The sequence below is a fragment of the Coturnix japonica genome, chromosome 3 (genome assembly GCF_054131305.1).
Source record: "Coturnix japonica strain WE chromosome 3, WE-NBRP24, whole genome shotgun sequence".
NCBI classification, from domain to species: domain Eukaryota; kingdom Metazoa; phylum Chordata; class Aves; order Galliformes; family Phasianidae; genus Coturnix; species Coturnix japonica.
Window position 1 is genome coordinate 50,408,852 of NC_140665.1, and position 14,566 is coordinate 50,423,417.

General features: G+C 39.9%; 1 long non-coding RNA gene across 1 annotated transcript; it reads left to right on the forward strand.

Moving 5' to 3' along the window:
* Positions 1 to 2,515: 2,515 nt before the first annotated feature.
* On the forward strand, positions 2,516 to 6,361 carry LOC107311650 (uncharacterized). The gene is made up of 3 exons (XR_014944802.1): positions 2,516 to 2,613; positions 2,697 to 2,918; positions 4,072 to 6,361. It is a non-coding gene; the product is annotated as an uncharacterized LOC107311650 (long non-coding RNA).
* Positions 6,362 to 14,566: the final 8,205 nt, after the last annotated feature.

A 14,566-nucleotide genomic window follows, 5' to 3' on the forward strand; every position in this document is an offset into this window, starting at 1 on the left:
CTTCTCGGAAAGAGAAGTGACGCAATGGAACAGGCTGCCCACGGAAAGTCACCATCCCTGGAGGTGCTCAAGAACCATGTGGATGTGGCACTGAGGGATGTGGCCAGTGGGTGTGGTGGGATGGGCTGATGGTTGGGCTGGATGGTCTTAGACGTCCTTCCAACCATAATGGTTCTACAATTCTGTCAGCTGAGGTTTGATCTCCAAGGCAACCTTGGTGATAACAGCAACCAAGGCACTCTTGTGCTTGAGCTAATACACCCCCAAAAGGAGAGGGTTTTAGTGCTTACTGAATTGTTCCATTGTGTGGAAGAGCTGTACAGAGAATGCCTGAGCTTGGACAGACAAACGACTTCTATAAATGTCTCTGAAATAGATACTAGAAAAATAAGGTGTTTTGTCACAGTTATGCTTCTGGAAGACAGAGAGAATCAATGCCTGTGCACTGTGTTCCCTACTTCTATTCATTGCATTATGAGTAAAATCTTAATCCAGTGTGCCTTTTCTGGTATCTGTGCTCAAGTTCTGCAAAATGAAGGGCTGCGTAGGAGAGCTCATGCTAGCAGCTACCCTAGATGGAATTAGGACAGCTTAAAGTCCCTGCTTCTGCAGAGGAATTGTATTTTTGGACATGGTCAAAGAACCCATGAATTTCCCACTAGGTCTCTTAGGTTTCTCAGTTTCAAGCCAATAGAAAGTGCATAACACAACCAGACTTGCTGTGGTCTGTGGATGTATTTTAGACTTACAGGCTAATCCTTATGTGGATTCCAACTGGGGATATTCTATGATTCTATGAAATTTTAAGGTTCAGCGTAAGTGATACTGGGAGGAATTGTCAACACAATGGGTGACCACTGCTAATGTTGGTGGTGTGCTGCAGTACAAGTGGAGCAGCACCACTACTGCTGCTGAGGACCTGGTGCTTGTGCTGCATGTATTACAGGAGGCTTCACTGCAGGCATGCTTTTGTCAGGACCTGTGGTCTGGATATTCACTGGTGGATGGAGTACCTTAAGGGCACCCCTGAAGCACATCTTCTGGTTTGCTTTTATTCAGAGGGAATCCAGCTTGCTTTCTGATAGATGTCAAGTTATAGTCCGAGTTGCAGTGTAAGTCTAGATGTTCATTAGATTTACTGCCAAAATATTGTTGAGCTGAACTGTAGTGCTACTGTAGAGGCACTCTCAGCATGCAAGCCTTGCTGAGCTTGAGTTTTGTAAGCTGCCAGAGGCAAGTGGCTGCAGAACTCAACAGCATGGAGGATCACTGTCATATACACACTTCTGAGGTCTGCCTATGACACGAAGAGTTTGAGGCTGGTTGAAGCCTTAGGCAGTCTCTGCTCTACTTCTCTAATTGCACCTCACCCTGCTATGTACAGGAACTTAGTCCTTGGGTCACCTCCATGTCACTAATAGTGCTCCACATGTGTGAATGCCCACTGCATACAACACGATAACCACCATTCCTGATCTTTTAATCATCCTGCTTTTACAAAGGAGAAAAACTACTCAGGCCTTTAGGAGCCCTGTTTTGAATGCATTTCAATTCTATTCTCCAATCTTCCTGAGAAACCCCAGCAAAACTTGCAGAAAATCCTAACCTCACACAAAGAAAAACTTCACTCAGCCTTGTAATCCAAGGTGAAAGTCTAAATGAAATGGAATGTATAAACACTTTTGTTCCCCGTGTTTTTTACTTCAGTCACAAAGATCTTGGGGCAGGCTAACGAACATGCCAGGCTCAGCCAGGCTTCTTCCTGGTCAGTCTCTTCTTTCTTAAGCACTTCCAAGCCCCTTTGAAAGGAAACTTAACTCCTTTGTGGGTGGGTTCTTTGTGCCTGTATCCTTTTCAAAAGGGTATCTGTTGAATCTCTGGACAGTATTGTAATAAGGGCTAATTAGATTGTAAGCTATTAGTCTCTGTGTGCTACTGCAGAGTTTATACTCCCTGTCTGTTGAGAGACAAGTGGCAAAATCTTTTGTGACTGTGGCTGAAATGGGTTTATAGTGGATTTTGGTCTCTTGAGAGATCTGGACTTTATTTATTTTCATCAAAGTAAAAATGAGTAAGCTATTAATGTACTCCTTATGTTGCTGTATGAATGCAACTTAACAGTATTTTGTAAATACTTCACATTTTGGGATTTTTATTAAATACCTGAATCATAGTAAAGTAGGCTATAAACGTGTAAAACGTGGCACTCGGTGCCTGTCTTTATCAGGTCCTGACATTTAAATACTTGTTTGCATGCAAATAGCAAAATGCCTCAACTGAATTTTTGAAAGGCACGTATGATGAAGTTAGTTTGAAATTGAGAGTTTGAGCTGGATCATACTTGTCCTTCAGCAGAAAGAAAGGAGTCAGAAGCACTGGCATATCTCTGATGGAAGATGTTAAGAAACACTATGTGCTGTGGGGGGGCAGAAAGCAAGATGCCTGCAAAATATGCCACAGAACTGAGTAGAAAAACAACTGCAAAGATGGGTTTTCTATCCAGTTGCTAGCATGGAATGCTAATAATATGATGTTTTTCTATTTGTCACTTTGACAGAATAAAGTATAACACGCTGGAGTCCAAGTTCTATTATTTTCTGCACAGGCTAGCAGGTGAGAATGCTTACGCTGTTGGCTTTTGTTTGTTTTCATTTCTTTTTCTTTTATTCTTCTATTTTTTTCCTTTCTTTTTAAAGGAACAACATTTGAATTTCTGAACAGCATTGTATTTTGTGAATATCAAAGAAAAAATGGGGTGAATAATCTCTCAGAGATGTTTTGAGACCTCTGAGTGTCCTTTGCCTTTTCATAAGCAATTGCTTTAAATGGAAAGAAGTTGTTTACAAGGAATTATGCCACAAGCAGTTGCCTCCAAAGAATAACACGTAGTACTGCATGCTTGAACTAACAGGAAATTGGTAAGTGCTGCCTCATCACAGTGTGTTCTTGGCGATGCACCTGATACTGCAGTTTCTAGTACACAAACTGTGCCAAGGTAAGCTTACTTGGGTGTGTGGGGGTGTGACACCCACAGGAGCAAAAATGTAAAAATTAAGCCTTATTGCAGTGGATATAAGTAAAATTATTGGCAGCATTGCAAGTTAAAAATCAATAGGTTTTGGAAAATAAAGTGTTTACTTTTTTTCTAAGACAGAAGAGGTTTTTCTTTAATGTTCTTAAATTTTCTGTATGTATTTAATCTGTAGTTCCTCATTTTTCTGCTATCACTAAGATGATGACCCCACTTATTAGAGTATTCAACTCGAAATCCTTGGTAAACACAGTTACCCACTGTAACCGAGCCCGTTGTTAATACCAGTAAAAAAATGTAGGCAGGTTTTTATTTCTTCGTTCCCTATCCATTTCCTTAAAATAGGGAAATTTGCTTTGCACAGATATAAATGATAAAAATTGAAGGATGGATTAAAAAACAACGAATAAAGTTGAGAACGTTATATCAGTGTGAGGTCCAAAGAACAGTGTGTTAATAATACTTCTGGAGCTACTTGTTTTTGTGCTGACTGAAATATTATTGCTAATTTAGTCTTAAGTTTAGGTTTAGGATTGACAGTGAAGTTACTAATTGAACATATTTTGCACAGAGTGTTCTACAGTGTATAATTATCTATACGTAACAGTGCAAAATAGAGAAGGAGCAGAGATAGCCAGGTGATGTGGAACAGAGTCTGAGGGGAGCTGGAAACTCATTCATCCTCTCAGAAAAATAAACTTTGTTTAATCCTGTAAGACCATGAACTTTCTTGCTGTAAAGGAGAGATGAGCAAATAGAATTTGCTGCATTCGTCTTTTCTGTTAAGTTAGAATTTTTTGAAGTGACGACTTTTATAAAGAAGATGTTTTAATGGATAAATTAGGAATTCTGAATGTGTAAGTAAAGCAGAGATTGTGGGAGCTGATTAACTTGTGGCAGGAGAACTCTCCCATACTGCAATGACTTACTGTTATACATGGATCCATAGGATGCCTTTTCTGGATAATGACGTTTTGTTGTTTTCTCCTCTGTGTATCATCGATGTTTGTTTGAATCTGATTCATGTTCTGAACAAGAAGAAATTTTCAGGCAAGGTTTCTTCACATTCTGCGGTGCCTTTTTTCCCTCACCTTCACTCTTCTTTGGTTCAGTCCATGGCTATGCTGATGGATTAAGTCACTTCACTCTTTCTGCTGCCTTTAAAATCTTGTTTTTAGACACGCAAAACCACCATGGACATGGCAGTCAAAAGAGTACTCTTTAATTTCCTCATTTAATAATCTGTCATACATCTGTATTTCTGTAAGTAAAAGCCTCTTTTAAAATACGCTTGTGAAAACAAGCAAACAAAAACCCCGCCACAACAAGACATGAAAATGAAGACACACATATTGGTGTGGTACCAAAACTGAATTACAAACTGGGCTTTGGGAAAGTCCTTTCTCCACTCTTTGTTCAGTTTTGTATGTTTTTCTCTTGCGGTGGTCATTTAATTGCAATTAACTGCAGAGGATGAAATGATAATATGCTGTAAAGCAGAAGTTAAGTGAGAAACGAGAGATTTAAATCAACCTCGGGAAGGAAAGAAACCAGCTGTATGGTACTGCATAGTTGATCTGTTAGATAAATCACCACAAACACTGCTGAATAAATGAACACATAGAAATGACTTTGAACTCTCTCGCAACCACCTTTTCCTGCATCATGATTCTTGCTATCCCTTTCCTGGAACAAAAATAAAAATACATTGAGACAGCTGCACCGTGAGAATTTCTCTACAAGTCAATGAAGTAACCGTAATCCTTGCTTTTCTGGATGACTCTTGCACAACGCACTTAAAACACTGTAGAAGACACAATGGAATGAGAGCTGTATAATGGGCTTGTACAAAGAAAAACTGGTACTTAATAGCCTTGAGAAAAATGTGGCTGCCACAGCTCCTGACCGAAATCTTAAATTCACTGACTGTATGGATGAGCTGCAAGTTCCTTTGCCATCACTTTCTGTTTACGGAAGGAACACATTTGTATATACTTCACAGATTCATCTTGAAGCACTAGCATTTTAAGTAGATGTGAAGGAGCATTATGACAAGGCTTAGCAGTATGATTACTAGCGGATAAAGTGTCATCAAATAAAACAAGAAGAGGATGAATTGGGACGTCACTTCGGGAAATAATCTCAGAGATAAATAGAATACCTTTGGAAGCCTTTAGATGCCTTTTTGGAGTATATTATGTAATAAATCTGACTAGTCAGAAATTCAAAATACACAAGATTTTTTCTCTCCCTTTCCTTTCCTCCCCAGATGTTATGTGAATGTCCAGAAATTCTGGTTATTTTTATGTAGCCATAAATACCTAACATCTGTATCATATATAAAAGCTCCAAGTGGTACACTGGATTCAGAACCAAATCTAAATCATTGAAAGACTCAATTAAATTTTGGGTGGTTTAGATTAATCACAAAAATATCCTTTCTCCTTAAGTTTTCTGAAGCTGCGTGGTCTAAAGTTTGTGGGTATTTTTATTTTAGATTGACTTTTTATTCCTTATTTAATCTTAATTTTACTGAAGTGACATCCTTCTATCAGAGTAAATGACGGTGAACATTTACAGCAACCATTTGAGACAGGGATTATTAAATTTTCAGGCATCCCTGATGGAACCAGGAGGACTTCCATATTTTTTACCTAGTCACTGAAAACATCCAAGTGAATCTCTTGTCCTGTTAAAGGATTCATTATGCAACAACAGCAAGCTGCCTGCTGTAGAACTGGATAAGGTATGTTGGATTCAGAAGGAGGAAGTCCACACCCTTCCTTCTTCCTGGGCCAACACAGCTAGTTAAAACATTATTAACTGTAGCATAAGGATCTGTCTTCTCCTGGGAGTTACTTGTTTGTGACAATGATAGGCTGTATTTCAGAGGGGTGCTAACAACTGACATTTAGTATTAGCGTAAATGTTAAATGGCTACCTAAATCCCTGTGAACTGAATCATCTTTATGTAGAAGTCATCTTTTTAGGATACTATATATCCTATAATGGGAATGCTTAACTACTATGTCTTTTTCCACTTATCCAGTATAGTTCTTCTGTCCTTCATGAATAAATTAGCATGCCTAAATAACCCTGTACTTTTATTGATTAGCCTATAAACATTTTTCTGATTCAACTATCCATCCAGAAATAACAATCCAATAACAAAAATAAAGCATCCAATATAACACCTTCAGAGGTGAAAATTCAACTCTTCTTAACTTAATGATTTAGCTTTCAGTGATAATGATACATGATTAAACCATTGCTTGTGTAACTTATCTATTGAAGGCCAGTGTTCTTGCGCCATTAAAATATTAAAGCCAATGCATAGTGTGTAGTCTCTATACCACAACTGGTACACAGTATGTTTTGGGTGATGTCATTCTTCTCTCAGTGTGAGCAGATATTCTTAGTACTCACTAATGTCCCAGCAAGTCAAAAGGGAAATAAATGAGCAGAATATAAAAGCAGGACAAAATGTAGCTGAGAATAAAAGTGTGCATGCAAATGAAAGTATGTGATGGTGGCAGGAAGTAATTGCATTGTAAGTCTCCTACCTTTTTTTCCAGGTTTTGCAGTATTCTCCAAACTCTGAAATCATAGTAATGGATAAAACAATCTTTATTAAAAATCAACACAACAACAAAAAACCACAATGGCCCACTGTTATTAGGCTGTATAGATATGCCATATACAGCTTGTTACTATTTGCTGATTTTCAATTAATTCATTAAGATCAGCTCTCATTTTTTAATTTTCAGTAATCAGTGTCACTCTGTTATGAAAGCACCTCTGCAGTCTAGACAGTACATACTCATTTATGTGATAAATAATGAATAAACACTGAGTGTGCCATTAGCCGTTAATGCAGTAGATTGATTCCCTGCAGCACATACTCTCTATCCTTGTTTTAGCACTTATGCCACCTGTCTCTTGCACTTACTGCGTGATGCTTCAATAATGCGAATGGGGTTCCCTGATCATTCTTAATTTAGCTTGTTTTTATTACCTCATAAATAGGTCGGCACTGATATGACAGATGTGCAGTCAGAGGGTGTCTCACTACTACCTTCATGATTGCTATTACTGCTCATCCCATGGTTTAACCCAATACAGATTACTTGTGGATGGACCGATAGAATCAGTCAACCTTTTTTCTTTTCACATATTTCTGTTTCAACATATCTCTACTGCTTTGGCCAAGCGGCTAGGACAAAAGCAATTTAATTGAAATCTCTGTTCCCTTTTCCTTCAGATATAGGAACAAGGTTTCAAAGTGAATTAAAACAAACAGAAAGATGAGCTCAGTAAGTCATCAGGGCAGATTGGCATTCAACCAAGATTTTGAAGGAACTCGTATGTGAAATGGGAGAACTGCTGGCCAAGGTGCCTCACAAATTATAGAAAAGGGCCCCTGTGCCTGACTGTCGGTGTAACTTCTTCCTGCCAAAAACACTCTTAAAGAGGTTTGGGGAACTGCAGACCAGTAGCTGACTCTATTCCTGATAAGATAGTGGAGCGCATCTTACAGAGTAAGATGCCTGATCACACAGATAAACATCACCTATTGGGAAGAAGTCAGCGTGGCTTCCGTTGAAGTAAAGGCCATTTGAAGAGCCTACCAAGGTTCTATGAGGGGAGTCAATAAGAGCAAGAATAAAGAATGTTTGGGAAATAAAATATTTGGGGTTTTCAAAAGTTCTTTCATTCCACATGAGTGATTATTAAAAAAATGTAATTTCCCATGGAGGTGTTTCTTTATGGACTGAAAGCTGTATAAAGGGTTATGAGGATGAATGGGTGTGATGGTCGGTACTAAAGGTGGGGTCAGTTATTGGAATTCAGCTAGGAAGAACAGCTGGTTCATGAGAGAGTGAAAAAACAAGGAATTTTCACTTAGGAAAGAAGAAGGTTGAGGGATGTATGACCTAATTCTTAAAGACAGTGCAACACTAAAATAAAGAGACATTCAATAACATAGCAGAACCTTAGTTTAAAATGCATTTTAAGAGCAATACCTCACAGAGCTTTTGGAATCTGTTGTCTCACCTAAAATTATATCTCCTTCTGACATATTTGTAGAGATAATACTGGGCTAAGTAGGCCAGTGGTCTGAAATAAGAATGTTCATATGTTCTTGTGTAGCATTTGAGGCTCTCCTAGAGAACATCTAGTGTATGTTGCATCTCATTGACACACCTTTGTCACTGTTTTGAGTCAAAACCGTGAAAATAAGGGAAAAAGCCTGCAGTTTCACAGACACAAATTAAAGACTGATCAGCAAGCTAGAGATGCTGCAGAACTCAAAGGTGCATCCATCAAAGTAAGAAAATAGAAGGCTGAAAGAAGGAGGATGTATTTAGGAAACGGAGAAGACACAGTTTCAGCCTCGCTAGAGTCTGTGTGTGAACAATGATTTTCTGTATGACACAGCAGTATGCATTAACATTGCCAGTGGGACAGGAGAGTTGGTGACTGATGTGACTGTTGTTACTCTATGTGAACTGGATGCCTTTGACCTATGACAAGGTATTAGATGGTGCACAGTGCCAGATTAGAACAAGAACTTACATTAAACTGTAGGAAAGATGGGTAAAATAAGGCATAAGTAAGGATGGACATAACTAACTGGAAGAGGAACTTTTCCTCAAATAATCCAATGATTAAAGCAGTCACCAGGAATATGAAAAAGTTCAGTTCTTCCCAGTAGCAGGAAATACTAGAATCTGTAGCGCCAATTCCTTATTGTCTCCAACATGCTGGAGGATATGCTAGAAGGGAAGTCTGCTTTTAATTATTTTCGATGACTGTATATTTGGTATAAATAGTAAAACTGTTATTGTAGTGGTTAGTGTACAGGTTTCATTTCTGAAGCAGAACTGAAATTTTCTTGCGACCTTGGCTGCTGACTTGGCTGCTGTTTTATGCAAAGGAAAAAATATAAGCAGTAGAAAATTCTGTTGTTCCATAGCTTAGCTATTAAGGCTGTCATGTGCAGACAGAGGGAGAGCTGGTCTGAATCAACTCTGTGCCTCGTTTATGTATGACCATGACTTTCTAGCCTTGTGTTTGGGTTGCTCTCTTGTGTAAAGAACTGGTGTCTGCTCATATCTTGGGTAGAAGTTCTAATCCTTAAGTTACTAGCTAAAAAGTGGGGACAAAAGAGTAGGGAAAAACATTATTTTTGCAATTGTCACTGCTTCCCAAAAGCAACTTTCGGTCAAAAGTATTAAAGCATTTGAACAAATATTGACAAATAAATTCAAGACCATTAACATCTGTTTTCCTGAATTCTTTATGCCTTGACGCATATAACTGATTTTCTCCCTGAATGGGCACATGCAACATTCCTGAACATGTGAAAGGTGGTTAGCAGAGAAAATAGCCTTTGAAAAATAGCTCTAGAGAGAACACAGTGGAAGCCAAGAGCAGTGCAGAATGGACAGAGATTTCAAGAGGTCTCCAGTGCTTACAGACATAGTTCATTTTTCACAGGAGCTAAGGCTGTGAACCAGTCAGGTTACTGTAAATATAGAACAGAACAATATAGATCCAGTGTGACATATCTTTTGAGTTCCACTTACTCGGAAGCAACTGTTCCAGATTCAATTTCTCACAGAGAAAATTGCCACTATAAGGTATTCATTCAGGAAGAAGAGTTACGTCTTCCCACGACCAGTCATTTTTGCTATGGCCACAGTGGAAAATTACATTTTTTCTAAGGCTTTTAGTCAGAGAACTGACTCTTTCTTCTTTTTGCCAGCACTTGCATTTTGCAGAACTTTTAATTTAAGACTATTAGAAATTAAAACTAAAGTTAATAAGGAAGATTTCAAAGTGATACCACTGGAACTAAACAAAAAAAATGGACTGATTATTATTATTATTATTTTAATGTAAATTAAATCATTATTGCTTGCCAGAAGAACATTATTCCTCAGCAGTACCAGAAATTTCCCAGTGTTTATGGCTAAAATTTGGTAGGCAGGGTTTAAACAAAAAGGAAGCTTCCTAGAAATGTCCCTGACCCGTGCCCCAGGGAGGCAGCACACCTCCCTGGGGGTAGGGTTGGGCTGACATATAGGGCCTTCCATTCCTCTCAGCAGGGAGTCGCCTATGACAAGTACCCCTTTGTCCTTCCAGGTGGAGGCAGTCTTGAGGCATGGGGCCGGTGGCTTCACCTGAGACAGCCTAACAGGTGGGCCTCCCTCCACATCTCCACTCACTTCTCCCTTGAGTTCCAGGGCCTCAAACCTATTTCACAGAGGTGCCTGGGGAACCAAGGATGGTCAGGATGGGTGATGCCCACTTTGCCGAGCTGGTACCTGTTTCCACTCTTTCTCATTTCTCAAATTGCCTTGCTCTGCTTGGTGACAGCAGGGCAGGGGGTCCACTACTGTCTGGTGAATATCACCTTGATGTCTTTCAGGGAGAGAGTTAGACTAGTTTTGCCACTGCCTCACACACTGTAACCCCCCACCATTGTTGCTAGGGGGAGGTTCTTCATCATTCAGGTCTGTCTGACTGTGACTGGGCAGGGGGTCTTTTCTGGGGGTATCCCCCTGGTACTCTTCCCTCTGGCACACCAGCAAGTCACTCCGTAAATCAGTCTCCCTCTCACATTTAGCCTTCGCACCTCCTCCTTGAGCTCCACCACCAGCATGTTTTTCCTTGAAGAAGGAAGAACCATAATGTTCTTCCTTGGTTGAGAAGAGTCCTCAGAGATGGCTGCAAAACTGATTCTCAACAGTCTTCTCCTTTGGTAACATGAACCTCCTTCTTCAGAGAAGGAATTTCCCTTCTTGTGAAGACATAGACTAGACTAACTGGACAATGTACCTCACTGGGTTTTTTTCAAGTATTGGCAGCAAAATCTTCATCTGTTTGGAAAGACCAGAAGGTTCATGTCCCATCATTTCCTTGACTGATGGAGGTCTCCATAGGACAGGCTCCTGGCAGTTGCTATGACCAGATCCATGCCTGGCAATTCATAGGGCTCCGTGTGCATGGCTGACAGTCTCTACAAAGGCACAAATGGGTTTGGCTGTAGTAAAACCACCACAGGAAAGGCTGCAATGCTGGTGTGTTCAGTTTAAGCAACAATAACCCTTTCATCAAAGGACTGTCAGAAAAAGGGTTTGCTTTCATTTATTATTTTTGTGGGTGAAAGCTACATCTTTTATCCTCAAAATAAATATATCTAGCCATGTATAAAGAAAGAAAAGTGAAACTGAGAGATGCTCTGAGATTTAAAATTCAGTATATTTTGCTTCTGGCTCCATTAGATCCTTTCTTTCTCGAAATGAGCAACTGAGTCATTCTACACAGGAAAATTGCAGAAAGCAATCTGACTTTCAGAAGAATTATTATTATTGCTGAGCCTTGGAAAAAGCAGTAAGAGGCCAACATAAAGTACTGGGCACGTCTTAATGCCAGAATGCCAGTCTCGTGTCACTGAGCTATGTTCAGCCTACTTTTCCCAGTACATTTTCATATTGCATTCAGGAAAGCAAAGTTATTTCAGTGGAACAACAGCTAGAACCAGTCATGTCCTTCACACAGCACATCCTGTGTATCTTTATTGTTGACTAATCTGATTCTTGTGTGAAAGTTATTGCCCTATCAGTTGACCAGACAGGACCCAATCATATATACTCTTAATTCAAAGGAAATTCACAACAGCCTAAAGAAACAGGCACTGAGTACCAAGTGGTTGATACTAGAATAATAAGAGCACTTGGCAAATGACAGCGGCACAGTCCGTCCCTTCCCATGCCAGCCTGCTGATTCTACTTAGTTTATCTGGTGGGCTCTGTATCTCCTGAGGCTCTGGGTGCGTGATCTGTCTCCTTGCCTGTGATCTTGTCTGTGGGTGAGATAACATGCCAGGACTGGGGACCAAGTCCACTTGGCACTGATTCTGCCACATTCTTCTCCAATGCCTTGAGAAAAGCCCAGGACAGCCATAGAAATTTCTCCTCTCTGTTAAATAAGCAGCATATGCCATCTTTGCTACTCTGAAAGCCCAGCTGTACTGCCTCAGGAAGAGCACTGGGAAAGAATCATTTGTGTATCTGTATATATATACCACCTCCATTTATGGGAGGCAGTTGCTGACAATGACAGACTGCTTGCTTTTGACATCTGACTCTTGATAAATAGAATCAAATCCTTGACCCCACTTGCTGTTCTATATACAAAACCTATCAAAACCTGTGTGGTGGAAAAGAACCAAAAGGGAAGAAATTGCAGCTGCTTCATATGAAAGGTCACAGAAAGAAGCAGGGAGGTCTGCTCCTCCTCATTTTCTTGCCTGCCAGCACAAAGTGAAGTCATAATCTTTTAACTTCAGTTTCCCATCTGTAGAAAAGGACTCTTTCTCTGCTCTTACATAAGGCCTGGGAGAATAAAAAATTAATCTTTTTTGAAGCAGTCGCACTACAGCAACAGTAGCCACAATAAAGAGACAGCTTCCACTGGCAAAATCTTCAGGGTTTGTCTTCCTGGAGTTGACTTTTAGCCAAATCCTACACTTTAGCATGCACTGAGTTCATATATATGCCCTACTTGGTACATGTAGCACTGATGAGAAATAACAGGCTTTTAGAACAGTTGAATCAGTTAACCGGTACAACATTCATATCCGTGCCCTTAGCAAGACAAAAATAGTTTCAATTACATAGTTAATAACAACTACCTTTATTCTTAAAATTTTCCCTGGTATATCTCCAACTTCACTCAGTCCCTTCTGAATACCTGCTGTCTCTAACTTGTAACTCAAGGTCCAGCCAGCCCTAGTCAGATTCTGTCTGACCTGATGGAATCAGTGAGATACCCGTAGTAGCCCAGCTTCTGCTGCTTCAGATGTTTTATGTTGGGCCTTCATTGCTGTTTTCTTTAACCTAAGTCTGGAATAATCTGAAGGCAAAAATACTTAAGTTTCATAGCGACCGAGGATTATCTGGCTGACTGAGTTGATGGAAAATATCTTTTAGCCCTTAAAGAGAAAAGGAAGAAAACATCAATCATGTAACCTATAAAAACATTCCAAATATTCTATCATAAATTGTTTAGCTGTTTTGCATGTTGTGAAAGATAATTTATCAGAGTTATAAATAATGGCACGGTAGCAGTCAGATTAATGTATAGCAATACTCAGTGTATTCCATCAAGCCATTCATGTAGATAGCTAAATAATCAGTCTATTACTAACCTGATTGGATTCTCAGGATACTTATAATGAGCTTAATTTAGTAATAATAAAGTATTGTTTATGCTAACGGTGCTATCCAGATTAATAGGTTTTAAATGGTTGGTGCTATTTTGTTTTCTCTCCCTGAGTAACGAACTATGTCTTTATATGCACTGTACATCAAACGATGAAGACTAATAATTCAAACAGCGTCATTACAATGGTATAAATATGGGACATCTGAGAGGTATTTTTATTATGCATTAAAGGGCCAGGTTGAAGTTTAGGGGGAAAAATGCTTTTAGTGTTTAATGTGTGCAACAGAAACTGTAAATAGCTGACAGAACACTAGGAAATTGGTAGCGCCTGAATGCCTCGCTCAAACCATCTGTCACACACTTCTTTGGGAAAAAAAAAAAAAAGGAAATGTTTGTTCTGAAAATGCAAATTATTATTTTTTATTTATTTCCAGTCACGTAGCTGGATCTGTTTCTTACACCATGTCTGCACAGAGATATGATGCTTACTTAACTGCTTCAGAAAAAGGTTGTGGAGGCTCAGAAATTTAGCAGTCTTCAGTCAAGACAAGCTTGAAATCTCTGTTTCAAGTTGCTAAAGGAAAAGGGTAGATGAGGACACACACAGCACAAGCTCAAGCAAGTGCCTAAAAGTCCTGTCCAGATCTGCTGCTGCATCCATTGCTGGATGTGTTGCTGCCATGCTAATGATGCTGAAAAAAAGGTTTTGCCCTCGTCTCTCCTGCTTGCACTGTGCAGGCCACACTGCCAGTACTAGGAGCAGCTGGCCCCACTGTCAGCAAGGCCTGCCTGGCCAGTACCAGCACCTGCAGACAAGGTGGTGGGAGAGCACAAAGGGGCAGCCAGAGGAGGGGTGTCAGCACTCGGAAGCGTCATGGGCTGACATCACTCTGGAGTGACTTGTGCAACTTTGCTGCAGAGCCTCAGCTCAGCAAACTGCTCAAATATATACCTGACTGGAGGTGCACGGAGTATCAATATGAACTTATTGAATCACTTAAAGCACATTATAAAGTACTTCCTGAATTGAAATGATTTCCTTCTCAGTATTTCTTCTCTTCCCATCCAGAATAATCCTGTTTCTTCAACCCCTGTCACTACATACTATGTTTCTCTCAGCATATTTCAGCCATCTTCTGACTCTGTCTGCCCATCCTGTCAGGCCTCCACCTGACCATGCAGAACAGGGCTGGAGCGCAGCATCAGCTCTCTGCCCACAGTGAGTGGCTGCTTGGCAATCAGCATATTTGCAGGCATGAAATCAGATGTTCATATCAGCGTGTTTGGAACTGAGACCTA